The sequence below is a fragment of the Danio aesculapii genome, chromosome 4, assembly GCF_903798145.1.
Source record: "Danio aesculapii chromosome 4, fDanAes4.1, whole genome shotgun sequence".
NCBI classification, from domain to species: domain Eukaryota; kingdom Metazoa; phylum Chordata; class Actinopteri; order Cypriniformes; family Danionidae; genus Danio; species Danio aesculapii.
Window position 1 is genome coordinate 37,964,052 of NC_079438.1, and position 17,130 is coordinate 37,981,181.

The following is a 17,130-nucleotide window of genomic DNA, read 5'->3' on the forward strand; positions in this document are numbered from 1 at the left end:
AAACATGTCAGGCTGAATAATTCAAATGAATCATTGACTTCTGCTGTCTTCATTAGTTTCAAAAACACAGATTTCTTTACCATTTAAAATGGCATTTTGGATATCTTTTCCGCTGAAGCTACTTGGTGACATCACAGTACTGTGACAGTTGGGTTTAGGGTTGGCATTAAAAAATACAATTTATTAGGTAATTTAATAAATAGCATTAATAATACTAGGTACAACTACTGTTTTTATGTTACTGTGATGGTTGGGTTTAGGGTTGGGGTGGGCCTAGACATTAATTAAATACATTAAATGGGAAATGTAATAAATAATAGAAATAATTCTCGATAACTTCTCGCCGCAACCATATCCGATCTAGCAACAACCAAGATACTGTTGTCCTAAAAAACTTAAAACATAAAAAAATAAATAAATTAGCTTACTTATACCCTAAGAACAGTAGCAGAAAATTTTGCCAGTTTTAAAACCTCGATAAAACCTTGCCAGTAATCAAACCACGATATACCTTAAAAACGGTTATTGTCCCATGCCTAGTTTCAAAGTGTAAATTTATTTTTAAAAACTTTATATACCAACTCTACATTTGGAACATTTTTATTTAGAGACACGATGACATATGCAAAATCATAATATGTGCTTATTCTACAGGCATATACTGCACAACCAAAACAATAGCAGACTATAGGATTGTATGTGTGTGTAGTGTTTCTTTATAAAGTGACATCAAAACCTATTGGCTTAGCATGTATAATACATCATTTTTAGATCTGTGTGAATGAGGATTGTTTTAATAACACTGTTGTCTGTGCATACCTTTTTTATTAAGATATGTTATTTAACTATATAATATAATATAATATATTATAATATAATATAATATAATATAATATAATATAATATAATATAATATAATATAATATAATATAATATAATATAATATAATATAATATAATATAATATTCATTAATTTTCTTTTCAGCTTAGTCCCTGTATTAATAAGTGGTCGCCACAGCAGAATAAACTGCATACTTACACAGCGTGTGTTCTACGCAGTGGATGCCCTTCCAGCCACAACCAGAGTAGATTAAAATGCCCTTAGCTTATTCAATTCACCTATAGCGCATGTATTTGGACTGTGGGGGAAACCGGAGCACCCAGAGGAAACCCAGATGAACACGAGGACATGCAAACTCCACATAAAAATATCAACTGAAACAACTGACTCGAACCAGCGACCTTCTTGCTGTGAGGAGATCGTGCTCCCCATTTCGCCACTGTGACACCCCCATCTAATATAATATAATATAATATAATATAATATAATATAATATAATATAATATAATATAATATAATATAATATAATATAATATAATATAATATAATATATAACAGAAGGCTAGGATTCAACTTTGAGAAAATTAGCTTTAAAGTAAGTATACGAGAATGAGCAAAAAAAAAAAATCTCTAATGCTTTTTGGCTGAAAGATTAAAAGAAGAAGATTAAATATTAGTGGCTGTTTGAGCTAAAATAAGAGTGAATAGAAGTCAGTTTATTGGCAGTGAACGGGAAGTAAAGAGAGCAAGCAGTTCTCCTTGTGCTCACAGAATCCATCAGTGCCCTGTTTACACGCTCCGTTGCAAAAAACAACAGCTGGAGCAAAAGCAAAAATAAATAAATAATCTCCTTCCAACATTTCGCTGTTCTTAGCTTTCAGTCTCATCTGTTAAACGCATTGGTTGCTCCACCTGTGCAACAAACCCAGTGAGCATGCACCTGGACCTTTGGAGAGACATTCTCAAGTGCAGCCACTGAAAAATAAGTAAGCCGACTGTTTCAGATATAATCCAGCGTCTTTTTTCTGCCTCTGAATCTTGCATTGGTAATGATCTCCTCGAGTAAGTGAGCTTAAAATGATCTGGTGGATTATAGACAGTATACACTCTAAAACATGCTGGGTTGCCGAAACCCAGTGTTTGATCAAATATGGACAATGCTGGGATTTCCATTCATTCATTTTCTTTTCAGCTTAGTCCCTTTATTAATCAGGGGTCGCCACAGCAGAATGAACCGCCAAATTATCCAGCATATGTTTTACACAGCAGATGCCCTTCCAGCTGCAACTCAACACTGGGAAACATCCATAGACACTCATTCACACACATACACTACAGACAATTTAGCTTACCCAATTCACCTATAGCGCATGTCTTTGGACTGTGGGGGAAATCGGAGGACCCGGAGAAAGCTCACGCGAACACTAAGAGAACATGCAAACTCCATACAGAAATGCCAACTGACCCAGCCAGGGCGAGAACCAGCGACCTTCTTGCTGTGGGGCGATCGTACTACCCACTGTGCCAGTGACACCTAAATTTAAATACACTTTTAAAACAATGGTGGAGTTTGACTATATTTGACCCAACATTTGTTTATGACAACTCAGCATTTTTAGAGTGTACCATATTAGACACCATCAGGGGAGATAACTTCAACTTATTCTCCACAAAAAGAACAAAAAAAGGGGGTTTTGCTTTTCCAAAAAATCAAATTAATTTTATTAAATTATTAGAATGACCATATTTTATCTATAACCTACTGAAGAACAAACTAGTAGTTAATAGTAACACTGTTAACATGTTAATAATAAACATTAAAAAACAACAGCCTTTACCCTTTAGATTTATTTGCGACTCCTGGGGGGATTACGTTATACTAAAGACACAGCAATAGCATCAGATGGAGCACATTGATTTTATGGCACCAGGTCAAACTTTCTGACACCTTTACTGCACTCAAGTACATTAAAAACAAATACAGGCCACAACTGAACATGGAGGATGGTCTCAGAGTGATCTCCAACTGATCGATAAATAGACTTGGGTATGTGTGCGCCGTTGTGTGCAAGGTTTATATATTTATAACCACCTCAGAGAATATTGGGGGTTGCGAGTCACAGGCATTGTTATTTTGGGGGTTACTTTGTTATTTTTCAGGGTTAAACCGTTTGGGAACCCCTGATCTAATGAATGAAAGGTGCAATGCATCAGTAGTCATATCGTCAACAATAATGCACAGTTCATTCATTAGATGAGTGGATCAGAGCACCAAAATTCGTAGTTTTCAGTCAGAGGACCTGACAAGTTTCTAGCCATAGCAAATGAATAGTCTTCACCCTTATTTTTGTTGACAAAACTAATACTGGTGCTATGGAGGAGGAAAAAAGAGGAACAAATTCATCTGGCGGTGCGGGGGCCATGTTATTAGCAGCCTGCTGAAACACACTTAACTCATGCCTATTCAATTATGCTAATGTACACATGCAAATGACCACAGTCCGCAACACCATGCTGTCTCAATTAGGTGACGGGCTTACAAGGGTTGGCTTTAGACAGCGACCGGATTATTGTCCTGCTATCCATCTACAAGCAAACAGCTTTTGACCTGTGATTATCGTCACGAGACATCAGCGGGGTGCGTTGACTCGCAGACTGAGAGGAGACGTTCTGTTTGCGTGCGAATGCATGTGTTGGCTGCACGTGTGGGAGACTGTGGACGTGCGTCTTCACATCTTATATTTACTGCTTCAGTTCAGTACTGCCACTTTTAGCAGCAATTCCCTTAAGATGGAAACATGTACTTTAAGTCCAGCTGGACACATTCAAGGTCAGCTTGCATCTACTTCTCATATTAAAGATCTTTATGTACATTGAATGTATAAAATCAAGCGATTCTGGGAAATATGAGTCAAGCTTGACAACATTAAATGATCAAATGAATGAAGCTCAACATGCATTAAATTACTGCACCTTTCATCTGTGAATCAGTGAGAATTTTAACTGCACAATAAATCTGAATCACTGGTCTACGTTATTGGTCGGCTTTCAAGTCATATTCACAATGTACAAAAAAAATTAGGTATTAAAATCAATAGGGTGAACTGTCAGAAGCCTGATGAGTAATACATCACATTCACCATGGCCAAGGCTGGATTAATTACATTGATTCCAACTGTGAAATACACCGTGCTGGCTTAAAAGCAACCTTTTTAGCTTTTAGCTGTGCGTACAAGCATTTTCAGCACTTCATTATTAAGCATGTCCCACACATATGCGTGACCAATGCGATATAGCTAACATGCAAAACACATACGCACTACATGGGAGTCACAGTGAATTTCAATCTGCTCTAAAAGCAGCCTATAGAGTGGCTGAATGAGTCAACATCAGTCGTCACAGTGTTATGTAATGTTAGAAGGACCCATAGTTTACAATAGCAAAGTAATATAAAGGCAAAATAACATCAGAACTCATGTATCTGATTGTAAGTTCATGCTGCCAAAAAATAAAATGTTATACTGATGATCATGCTGAATTATTTCATTGCAGGTGTGATATATGTTTTTTTTTTTTAAATCAAAATTAAAGAAACACCATATATTAAATGCAAACTATTGAAGAATGCAGTTGGTTTAACTGCATTTGGTTTCTAGGTGGTTACTATGTTCACAGCTGCTACTGTGATCTGAATGTTTGATCAATAAAGAAAAAAACAACACAGGAAAAATTAGCAAAGGGTTACAGAGCACATTTTGAATGACAGTTCTCCTGTAAGTCATCATTAATTTTTGTCCCAGGTACAGAGAGAGCAAAAGATAAATGAAAAGTGAATATTGGTAGAACAACTATTGCCGCTGTCCTTACAATGGCACTTCTAAAAGCAGCCCATTCAGTTAGAGCCTCAGAGTGTGTTGCTGTCCGGTGCTGAAAGTGCTGAGGCAGGTGGCGCTGTCCAAAAGCAAGAGGTGCTGAAAGCAGTATGTGGTGTTTAACAGTGTGGAAAAGCACACTCTGATTGCGGCTATGATGCTTGTTTGTTCAGAGCTGTCAGCAGTCTCACAAGGACCTAAGTGGTTGTTTATTGTCTAACCTAGTTTTTAAATAGTTTATTTTTTTATCTTGCATCACAAACACTGCATTAGGATAAGAAAAAATGTGCAACCTTTCAGATTTTACATTTTTAATTGCATGTGCAATTTTATTAGGATAATTTCAGATTAGTTCTAAATTATTTAAGCATAATTCCAACATAAATACTACAGTTATTACTTTATGAATTATTTCTGTACCAATCATACATCTCTGCCAGGGCGGTTCAGTGTACACACAGCTAAAACTACACAGGGTGTAGCACACTGTGCTCCAATATGGCCATCTGCAGATATGCTTTCCCCAATCTCTATTTATTTATTTATTTATTTATTTATTTTTATTAGGATTTATAGCTTGAACCAGCTGCTTGGTAAGCGTATACACTAAGCAGACAATCATACAGCTAATTTTTGACAATCCAAATCCGCAGCAAGTGAGAGAGAGAGAGTCTATAAGGGAGATTAAAAAGAGGAGATTGCGAGTGCCGAATCCCACATCGCTGATCATGTGACCTTAATTCCACTCTGTCATTTCTTCCCGTGGAGTGTGAGAGAGACGGCCAATCAAAAGGCGCAGTTCGTGAGCTCGTGAGGAGTGGAAGGAGAAAAAAACATCCCGCTAACAGCAAGTGAAGCGCTGACAGCCCAAGAAGCTCAAATGCAGTCCAAAAAAGGGGGGAAACACTCATACAGACTCACACTTGTCAGTGTAATGCATATGTACGCTAACAAGCAACCTCTCACATGCTGAGCTTAGTTTCAGTTTGGTATTTATTTCTCACAAAAGCATGTGGGTTTTCTCTCTGCATGACATTGATTTGTTCAATCAAGGATGTGACGCTGTATTTACGCTTTGAAGGGACAGACTCATACAGCTTGATTCTTAAGCACTGCACCACCCTTGCATGTATATGGTGGATTTATGACCCTGTTGCAGACAGTTTCACCTTCTGTCAAATATAAAGCTCATATAAAATTACGCAGCCGCAAGTAAAATAAAAACAGACATATCAATAGAGCTCTTGCCAGCTTCACTCATTAACTATTGATGCTGTGTGAGATCTGGCGCCACAGCTGGATACACACACACACACACACACACACACACACACACACACAGATTGTTTATTTTTGCACTCATTGACAATGGACTCAATTCAAACCAGTCTCCATGGTACTGAACCAAACAAGAGTGGCTGTTTAAACTCAGGCCAAGGTGGTCAATCGTACTGGTGCCAAGAGCCATAACAAAATCAACGTCTGGAGTACAACCTTAAAAGTCCAAATTAACATTTGAAAGCACAGAATGTAAAATAAATTGATATAAAAAACATCCTTCCAGGAAAAAAAAAAAAGGAAAAGGAACTTGAGTGCAGTTTGCTTTGATTAAGAAAAGATCCATTTTAAAAAAAGGGGTGGATGGCATGCAGTGGCTTTTGAGGATTATGCCAGGCAGGAGAATGGAACCAAATGGAGAGAAGTTGTTTGAAGCTCCGCAATAAGCCACTCTTCCCCTCTTTCATGTTTTGAAATGAGGGAACAACTGTGCATGTTAACCGCAATCCAGCAGCCCCTTTGTTCCTTCTTCAGATCATGAGCTAATGGAGGAACGGAGCTTTAACTTGAACACAGAGGGGCTGCAAATGGTGAAACCTGAAGAGATCTGTCAATTAGGTAGGGTTTGACATCACTGAGAGTGTGAAAGGCGGGGATTAATGATTGTACGGAAGGTGATAGTGCCTTGAGGTTTGATCACTCCATACGTCAGGGGCTGCTGGGAAAAAAAAAGGGGGGTATGTGATGAAAGCTATGTTTGGGCATGTGGGGGAAGGGGTGTGTAGGGTATAATCACGAACCCATCCACAATTTCCCCACAGTAATGTCAGACAAAAGCTGTTTCCCTGGCATTCCATATCTACGCTTTTAGACAAAGCAGTCCATCCTCTCAGATGCGCTTTGTAAACAACATTCATGTCTAGAAAGACCCTCGAGCAGCTCTCAAACTGACAGCTTTCACAGAAAACGGCTGGGCAGGGAGAAAACAGTTTGGAGATGACCTCCTCATCGCCGATGTCAGAAGTAGTGAGCGCGGCAGCAGACAGCAGGAAGCTACTGAAGTTATTCCTCCAGGAATCAGCCGTCACGAGGCACTGGAGGTAGGAAGCAATGTGTCTCACGCTCTGCTGAGTGCTATTACGGACTGTTTTCACTCGGTAATTGAATACAAAGGCTGAGAATATAACCAAACACATATGCATGCACATAGGCACGTAGTATAGTACATAAACACAGTCAATTATCATTATCTAGTTCACTCCAAGTGTCTGAAACTAATAGCAGCGTCTCTGAAACAGTTCTACACACTCAGTTACTGAGGTTATAGTTAACTAACACACACTCAAAGATACACGAAGAGAAACACTGTTCTCAGTACAGTTAAATGTCCCTACCTGGCGAACTGTAGTCACTCCTGGGTTTTTTATTCAACGCTTGATGGTGGGAGGCAGAAGAGGTGGAGGCTGTAATAGAATTGAGTGAAAACACCTCCGTTTGTCCTGCAGAAATACGGATGCCCTGTGCACACGCGCTTCCCTCTCTCTCTCACTTACACACGGCTCTGACACGCAGCACTGAATTTCTCTCTCTCTCAGCCTTCCTACTCGTCTTCCCGCCCACCTACCCCAACACCCTCCCTTTTCCTATCTTTCTTTCACACACGCTGTCATTCTCTCCCGTCACACATGCGCACTCTCTCTCTCTCTCTTTCTCTCTCTCTAGGCACTCACTCATTCGCTGTGACACATACACTCTCTTGTACATACATTCTGTTTCTTTACTCAACAAACAAGCTCTTCCTATCCTTTTGTCTTCCCAGAAAGAGATGAGCATAACCCAAGCTGCATTGGAATGCAGCACCAGCTTGTAATTAACTGTATACTGTTCAGTACGCACAGCATGCTGGAGAGCTTCTCAACCAGTGGGACGTAACCCAAAAGTGCATCACAGATCTGTTTGGATAGGGGTACAAGCATGACGTACAATGTGTGTGCATTTTATCCAAACATTGTTAATGAGTGATGTTTAGAGGGGACATTTACACAATATTTGCTTTATTAGTTTGATTAAATCATCAAAATATGAGCAACATGTCATGTTGGGAAAAGAAACTAACGAAATTAGCTTCGGGAATTTAACTGGAAATCTACTGCAAATAATAACCCCAACTTATACAGAATATGGGCTCTGTTTAACTATACAAAACAGCTCACAAGAAATAAAGTCAATTTTAAAGTAATAACAAAGGAATGGTGAGTTGTTTTACTGGCGTTAAACACTTCATTATATATATATATATATATATATATATATATATATATATATATATATATATATATATATATATATATATATATATATATATATATATATATATATATATATATATATATATATATATATATATATATATATATATATGAAGAGTTCAGATGCAAACTGAACTCAACGCCACTTCCACCAAAATTGAGATAATGGCATTGAGTGAATGCTTTAGGCACAAGTTCAACAAATATATTTGCTTCAAATCATCTAAATCTTAGCGTCAGCCCATTCAGAAATAACAGTTTGTTGGCAAAAGCCTCTAAATGCCACCTGCCTTTGACAGCAAAAGCCAATATGTCCCAAGAACCAATCAGAAGGATCGAATCGAATCATCTTTTCAATGTAGCAGCGCGCTGATAAGCCAGCTTTTATGAGGATTCAGATTCAAATTTTAAAATATGTAGTTCGATGTACTCCATGAGCTTTTATGGCTGTCACTGAACGGCAAATAAAAATGTCTATTACCTTAAAATTTCTACATTATAAGAACAAAAAGAAAACGTTTTGTACAGTCAGAATTGTTAAATGCATTTACTATACAGTCCAATTTACTATACAGTAAACGACAACTCCATTTCATGAAAGGTGAGGGTAAACAAGATGCCATTCTTACACGGATGCAATGACATGATGTAAACAGAAGAGATGAAAAAGAGATGCTATGATCAAGACCTTGTGTATGGTGACGATGGATGAATGACAGCTTCTAAAAGTGTCTGAGAGACATTCTATTTTTTGAACAGTAGCCTACTGTGTGTTTTATTTACTAACGTATAAAACTATACGTTACTTATACGACTTCATACTATATGTCTGATAAGCTTTTATATAAATGGGCATTTTACAGATATTGATGTTTCTCGATGTTTTGCTCTGTTGTACTTGCAGTTTTGATGCACTTTATTTGAATGTTTACACACTTCAGAAAGTTTTTTTATCAGAATGTTTTGCACTGTACATTTTACACTAGCTACATTATTTGAATCCTTGATGAAGCTTAGTTTACAATGCTTACATTGTTTTACATAAATTAAATCTAAACCTCAAATATCAAAAATAACAACTAATTGTTAAGATTTAATTATTGTAAGTTTTAATGTCATTGACTTAATTCACCTGACAGAATTCAGTCATTTATTTTCCTTTGGCTTAGTCCCTGATTTATCAGGGGTCACCACAGCAGAATAAGCACCCACCTACTTGACATATTTATGCATTTTCAATTTTAGGTGGTGTGTGTAATGTGTTTTATGTTTGGTAAAAATAATTTCTAATTGCATCCTTAGTGATTTTTAACTAATTACACTGTCTTGTCCAAATGAATGGATTTTAGGTTTTTGCGAAAAAAAAACACACAAGTGGATTTAGCTGGTTTTGATGCAAAATCTACTATGTTAAAAACCAAAGAATTGTGTAAAGTGACATTCATGAAAAAAAGCTATATTATTTACCAGCTAACAACCGTAATAACCTTATATAGAGGGTTTTGCATATATATATATATATATATATATATATATATATATATATATATATATATATATATATATATATATATATATATATATATATATACGCACACACACACAGTTGAATACAGTTATAGTCAGAAATATTAGCCCTCCTTTGATTTATTTATTTTTTTTCATTTTCTAAATATTTCCCAAATGATGTTTAAAAGAGCAAGGAAATTTTCACAGTATGTCTGATAATATTTTTTCTTCTGGAGAAAGTCTTATTTGTTTAATTTCGGCTAGGATAAAAGCAGTTTTTAATTTTTAATACACATTTTAAGTTCAAAATTATTAGCCTTTAAGCTATATATTTTTTCGATTGTCTGCAGAACAAACCATGGATATACAATAATTTGCCCAATTACCTAACCTGCCTAGTTAACCTAATTAACCTAGTTAAGCCTTTAAATGTCACTTTAAGCTGTATAAAAGTGTCTTGAAAAATATCTAGTCAAATATTATTTACTGACATCATGGTAAAGATAAAATAAAACATATATTAGAAATGAGTTATTAAAACTATTATGTTTAGAAATGTGTTGAAAAAACTCTCTCTGTTAAACAGAAAATAGGGGGAAAAATAAACATTAATTATATATATATATAATTATATATATATATATATATATATATATATATATATATATATATATATATATAATATATATATATATATATATATATATATATATATATATATATATATATATATATATATATAATTAAAAATAGTTACAATATTTGCTGTCCAAGTTGCAGTGCTATAGATAAAGCAAATGGCCAACAGTGATAAGGATCTGAATATGACTGCAGGACAAGCATATTTATGTTTGCCTATAAAGACAATGCTCTCTGTCAAGCTGTTTTGAACCAAAGAACACATCTTGTGTGAATGCCTCCTAAAGCTGCTATTCCTTGCTCTTTTTCCCTCTCTCGGTAATGTAGATGCAGCCCACGTCCCCTTGAGGAGTCAGTCAAGGGCATTCCCAAAGAAACTGTATGCAAATGAACAGTGAGCCTAGAGCAGCTGCCTGGCCCTCCCCTGGTCCAGATGCTCTGTCTGGGAGGGGGGATTGGGGGTGGAGTGCTGGCCCAAAGAGACCCAAAAAGCCACTGTAATAAACACAGCATGAGCTCAGCTTGATGACAAACCAATTTACAACAACAATATTGCTAATAATGAGATTTAAACATAGGCATTTTTATAAATGAGCCATTTTGGGCTTTTGTTGAATTGACTTCAGGTGCTCAGTTAAGGATTTTTTTGCACAGTCTAATGGAGGAATTAGAATAAAAATGGTTTGAATTGTCATGAAGGTCATGCCCTTCACGAGGAACACTCATCGCTGCCTCAGTCTACAAACAGGGAAAGGGAAGAGGGGGTGGACTTACCGCAGGTTGAATGAACTTCCGCATCACTCACTCTACACACTTCAGAGCACTCAGGTCCAATGCATGGAATACCAAAAATTGCTCTCTTTGTGCCATATCAGTTTCTGCCTTTCTCTCTCTTTGTTTCTCTCCCTCTTGACCTCATTCTCTTCCCATTTTTTTTCACACTCCAACTAATACCGATCTCATGCTGTGACGGTTCATTTTTCCGTTGTACATGTGCGCTTCAGGCAGCAATATGTTCTATCTGACAGTTTACATTAGCAAAAGCCTCTCAGCAATAGAATAAGCTGTTGGCCATTAATGACATCCACTCAGCTTTTGAACTCGCACACAGATACAGGTCAGGTTTCGATTTTGGTGTATACTCTCACCATGTTATATACTGTTTATGATCCTTTTACTTCTTCCATAAGCCTGTGGTTTTTATATTTTAAAGTCAACGAGAACTGTCATTCATTTTACAACTATAATGAAACATTAGGGATTGTTCATTAGGGACTGACTCAATTGCAGTGGCCTTTACATACCAGAATGGAGCTAGACTACAAGTTTACAAAATGGTTCAAAATATCATGAAATGTTCAATAAAGGAGCAATATGTGAGATTTTGTTAATAAAACATTCAGAATCCACTAGAATACATTGTTTATTTTTTTAGGATTTGTGTACCTACATTATTTCAAATGTTTCTAAGAATGATCAAATTCAGAGAAATAAGCAAGTGACAAGGACTATGTATTGTGTCACCATGCTAATGATGTCACACACCCTCAATTTGGTATTCAGTTTGGTATTATAGAAAACAGGAAAATGCCAAAGACACTTTAAAGGTGCAGTATCTAAGTTTGACACCCAGTGGTTGAACAAGGTATTACAATCCTAGTTCAAAACACATTTTCACTTGGCCTCTCCTCTGATGAATCCACGCAAGCAAAGGTTGCCAGATTGATAACACCAACAGGAGCATGTCTGACTATCGAGCCTAAAGGCTAATTTAAGGTTGATTAAAACCATGGTCCAACTAAAAGCAACGGCACACAATTGTAGGAATATTTTCCATATTTAAAGGAGTATTTGTCCTATCCAACACCTATTTAGATTTTAGAACGGCTTCTATTTCTTGCTGCTGAACAAAAGAAAACTATGACAATGATCACCTCAGGTACACCTCATGTGCTTTTTTCAGTGTTAAATGCTAATAATGTGAGTTTGAACATCATTTTACATGACATTTATTGTCATACTCTGAAAGCAGCAGCAGATTACCTCAGATCTTGAAAATGAAATAAACCGTTTGAAATTAAACTTTAGAACTGTGATTCAGTGCAAGCCAACAAATATAAGTGATTCAGCATGCACATTTAATAATGTTAAAGAGGTTTAATATGTATTAAATAAATTATAAACCTTATCTATTTGTTAGAGTGCAGTGAGTGCACATATATTCTCTGTTTCAGTCGTGGAAGCATACTTTAAAAGTCTTCATGACTGAATAAATGAAATATGCTGTTTTTCACCAAGGCAACCCGGGGTACTGAAATATAATTGGCTAAACTGGCAATAAGGGACCAAAACTAAGACAAACGTTCCAGCACAGAATGCACATTTTCAAAGCAGAATATCTGACTTCAGCATTGTTTTTCAGATAAACAAGAATGTTCACTTAGCATGTTTCTTAAATATCTGCAAACATATTATGGTATTGTTATGCTCTAGAAAAGTAAAAAAAAACTTAAATACAGCACCTTTAATATGTTTGTGTGTTTTATTAGACTGCACAGACCAGCACTATAACAAAACCCTAAAATGTATAATAAAACACTTCTCCTCTATATAAACACGATTGGAAGAATCTGAAGTGGTGGACTGTGGTATAATAAAAGTTCAGCTGATTTCAGGCCACTTCATGCTTGTCTCTCATAAGCAATTGTTTCAGCTTTCCCTTTTCTTTTCAACAGCTTTCAGTCTTACTCTGTTTCACTATTTCACCATGGTGATAAGTGTTGAATACTTTAGCTCATCCATTAACAACATTTCTGCAGGAGTCCTGTAGGATGTACTAAAAAACTACCATCTCCCATGATTATGTACTCGGTTACAGTATCATCAAAATGCGCTATTGTTTGTTGTGAAAACACTCTCTTTCTGTGAAAATTACATACCGTGTCTTTAAGTTTATAAAGACCTATGGTAATATATTCTGGTCCTGTCCAGAAGTATCTCAATTTTGGACAATTAAAATAGACATTAAATTGATATGGAATTAGCATTGGTTGGATGTTCAGAACAGACTCTAACCTGGCCTAAACATCAACAATTCTGCCTTATGTTGGGCATGGTGCTAGCCAAGAAAGTAATTCTGATGGAGTGGAAATCCACGACGACTCCAAGTTTATTTTTAAATATTAGCTGAAATGGTTTCTTCCCACAAGCTGGAAAGGTTACGTTTCACTAGATTTGGCAAACAGAAGATGCATGATAAAATATGGGGCCCCTTACTTAGATGCATATGCTAATAATGTCTCTGTAATTATTTAGTTTCTGTAATATTTGTTCTCCTTTCTTTTTACATGTCATTCTATTTTGCTTCTTATTCCATTAGTCTGAGATTTTTTTGATGGTGCTGTAAAATTGCTATATTTGTTAGTGTTTTGGTGCATGTTCTCGTTGGTATCAGGTGTATATACATATATACATGATGTAAACTATTAGGTGTTATGTTTTCCAAATTACTTCTATAAATAAAGTAAAAAAAAAAAAAAGATTATAAAAAAACAAACCTTTTTCCGATTCCGATTCTAGCAGTCCCCTCCCTAACTTTAAAATGTCTTTGCCAAAGAGTTGAGATAAAAAAAAAAAAAAAACCTTTGTGTGAACAACCTATCAACACTGCATTGCTAAATAAATCTATCGTAAAGGCATCATCACAATGGCGCCAGCACAATATTGCTCTGTGTTTTTGAGGTATATCAGTGTAGAGCATCTATTTGTACACCACCAATGATGGAGAAAATAATTGGGAAACAGAAATCTTACAAACTATAACAATGCAAGACTGATACTGATATGTGTGGAATGACTTTAGGTTATGTACAAATATGATTTTTGAACAGATATTCAGATTGTATATAGATTTATGTAAATAAAAGGACTACAATCAATGCAAGTCAAACCATCTTTCACCATCAAACAATACGTTGCTAATACATCATATTTCTGGACACCCATTTCCACATATCTTCATGAATGTGGTATGATGAAGTGTGTGGAATGATACTGATGGAACAGGAAGTGTGTGTGCTTACACAGGCAGTCAGGCAGGAAATCAAACCCAGCACAAACAGACTCAAAGCTTAATGATTACCCTTGTTAAGCCGTCTGCTCTAAACAGCAAACCTTTCGAGGGGGACGTGTCTCTCGCCTTATTTTTTTATTTAAACAGATGTGTATTGGATCTCACGGTGCACTGCAGGTAGATGGTTTATATTCAGCTCTTTGACAGAGAAAATTGAGAGTCAGCCAACTGGCTCTAGAGGAGAGGTGAGAATGACAGCGACCCGTGCGCATGCTTGCCACATAAATGTAAGCTTATTGATCCAAGTTGGGGGGAGTGTGCTATTTTTTCACCTTTATGTTTGGTCAAAGCTATTATTATCTCAAGCCACATGGGTATGTCTGCCATATCTCTCAGCATACTAGATCTATATGCACTGCCCGTGTCACCTGTACATGCTCAGCAAATGCACACACCCTTCTCACAGCAACCACCAATATCTGGCACTGAAAATGATGAATTACTCAGTAAAACAATAAAGGAACATTATCAAATCTCACATATCAGTCGATGGTGAGTATCAGGATGGAACCCGCTGTGTAATCAGTGACAGCTGATCGCTTTGCAGTTTACATAGTGCATAATACTGCCCTCTTGGGGACGACTGGTTTAAAATGAACAATGCATGACCTTTGAACCAGACTAGCACAATAAGGGACGCCGCAAAAGGCACTGCAATTTGGGATCTGAGGTCAGATGCTTCTTTGGTGGCTAATTGATTGAGCCCTTCTTCTCTTCTAAGGAATAATAGCTCAATTCCCATTGCTGCATCTGTTACCATGGCAATGCCTGTATACAGAGTAAACACCGGTCATGGTTATAACAAAAGAGCTTTTAAACTGGGAAAGCTCTTATTGTATAGTGTAATTTGTTCTTTATTTCAAAGAAAAGATGTATTATTTGGCCTAGAAATCAATATTCACAATTACTAACAAATTGTGAGAATAATACATAAATTATGCACATGGTTGCATGGCAATATGGTATTTTTATTATTCAACCCATGGCAATATTGAGATGAACTACTGAAAGACCAATAGCTCATCGATATATGATCACTTTGCGAGTATTAGAATGACTTATAACCGTGTCAATGTAATGCTTAAGATGTCTTCACATTGATTTAGTCACTGTATGTTGCTGGCATCCATACTGTGAAAATCTTTGTGTGTGTTTAAAGCGCTGTTTCTCTTATGTTATTGATAGACTTTGCATCTGGACAAATCTTTAGATAACGAGAACCCAGATGATATATGTTGACCATAAATCAAATTAAATTTGATTCAAATTTGACAAGGGATTTGACCTAAAATGATTAAACGTAGCATTCTCCTGTTGGAGAGTGCTATTGTTCACATTAAAGCATTTGATTAAACCATTAAGCTGATTAAAAATGAATCAGTCACTCAACTGTCAACAATTATTAATCATTACAATTTGAAAAATCAATTTTCATTCACCTAATTTTATGCAAAAACATTATGCAAAGGAAAAAACACGAACTGCAGCAGTGGTAAAATACTGATCATATAATTAAGCACATCAACTATCAGTGTATAATTTGAAGACTCTAGGAGACAGGTTCTTTCCCATGATTCACTTTAATGAACCCATATATGTAGTTACATGTACAGTAAAATTCACAAAAATGTCTAAAGATTTTACTCTAGAACTTCTTTGTATTGTCTTGCCTATGACTAATATAGTCATAGTTATTACTTTACATAGTTATACTTTTCTCAACTTTTGCAACATTTCCAACATCAAATCAACATTTGACACTCCTACATTTTGCCACAAACAGATACTTTTATTTATTTAGCTGGAAGTAAATAAAAATAATTGAATTAGAAATTTGCGTTAAAGAGCAGTGGGACAGGTGTACGTAATAAAATGAGTGTGTGTATATATATATATATATATACTGTATATATATATATATATATATATATATACACACTCATTTTATTACGTACACCTGTCCCACTGCTCTTTAAAGCAAATTTCTAATCAGCCAATCACATGGCAGCAACTCAACGTATTTAGGAATGTAGAGATTGTCAAGACAATCTGCTGCAGTTCAAACAGAGCATCAGAATAGGGAAGAAAGGTGATTTAAGTGACTTTGAACTTGGCATGGTTGTTGGTGCCAGACAGGCTGGTCTGAGTATTTCATAAACTGCTGATCTACTGGGATTTTCACACACAGCCATCTCTAGGGTTTACAGAGAAAGGTCCGAAAAAAAAACTAAATATCCAGTGAGCGGCAGTTCTGTGGGCGCAAATGCCTTGTTGATGCCAGAGGTCAGAGGAGAATGGCCAGACTGGTTTGAGCTGATAGAAAGGCAACAGTAACTCAAATAGCCACTCGTTACAACTGAAGCATGCAGAAGAGCATCTCTGAACACACAACATGGTGAACCTTGAGGCGAATGGTATACAGCAGCAGAAGGCCACAGCAGGTGCCACTCCTGTCAGCTAAGAACAGGAATCTGAGGCTATAATTCACACAGGCTCACCAAAATTGGACAATAGAAGATTGGAAAATCGTTGCCTGGTCTGATGAGTCTT

General features: G+C 36.3%; 1 protein-coding gene across 4 annotated transcripts in view; it reads right to left on the reverse strand.

Annotated features, from left to right (window-relative positions):
- Nucleotides 1–17,130, reverse strand: part of syt1a (synaptotagmin Ia) — a 286,593-nt gene that overhangs the window by 110,813 nt on the left and 158,650 nt on the right. The window contains exon 1 of one of the 4 annotated variants that reach the window (XM_056455586.1): nt 7,386–7,551. The exons of the other annotated variants lie outside the window; for them this stretch is intronic. The gene's annotated coding sequence lies outside the window, so the exon portion shown is untranslated. Of the gene's footprint in view, nt 1–7,385; nt 7,552–17,130 lie in introns of those variants that run through there. 4 annotated transcript variants of the gene reach the window in all.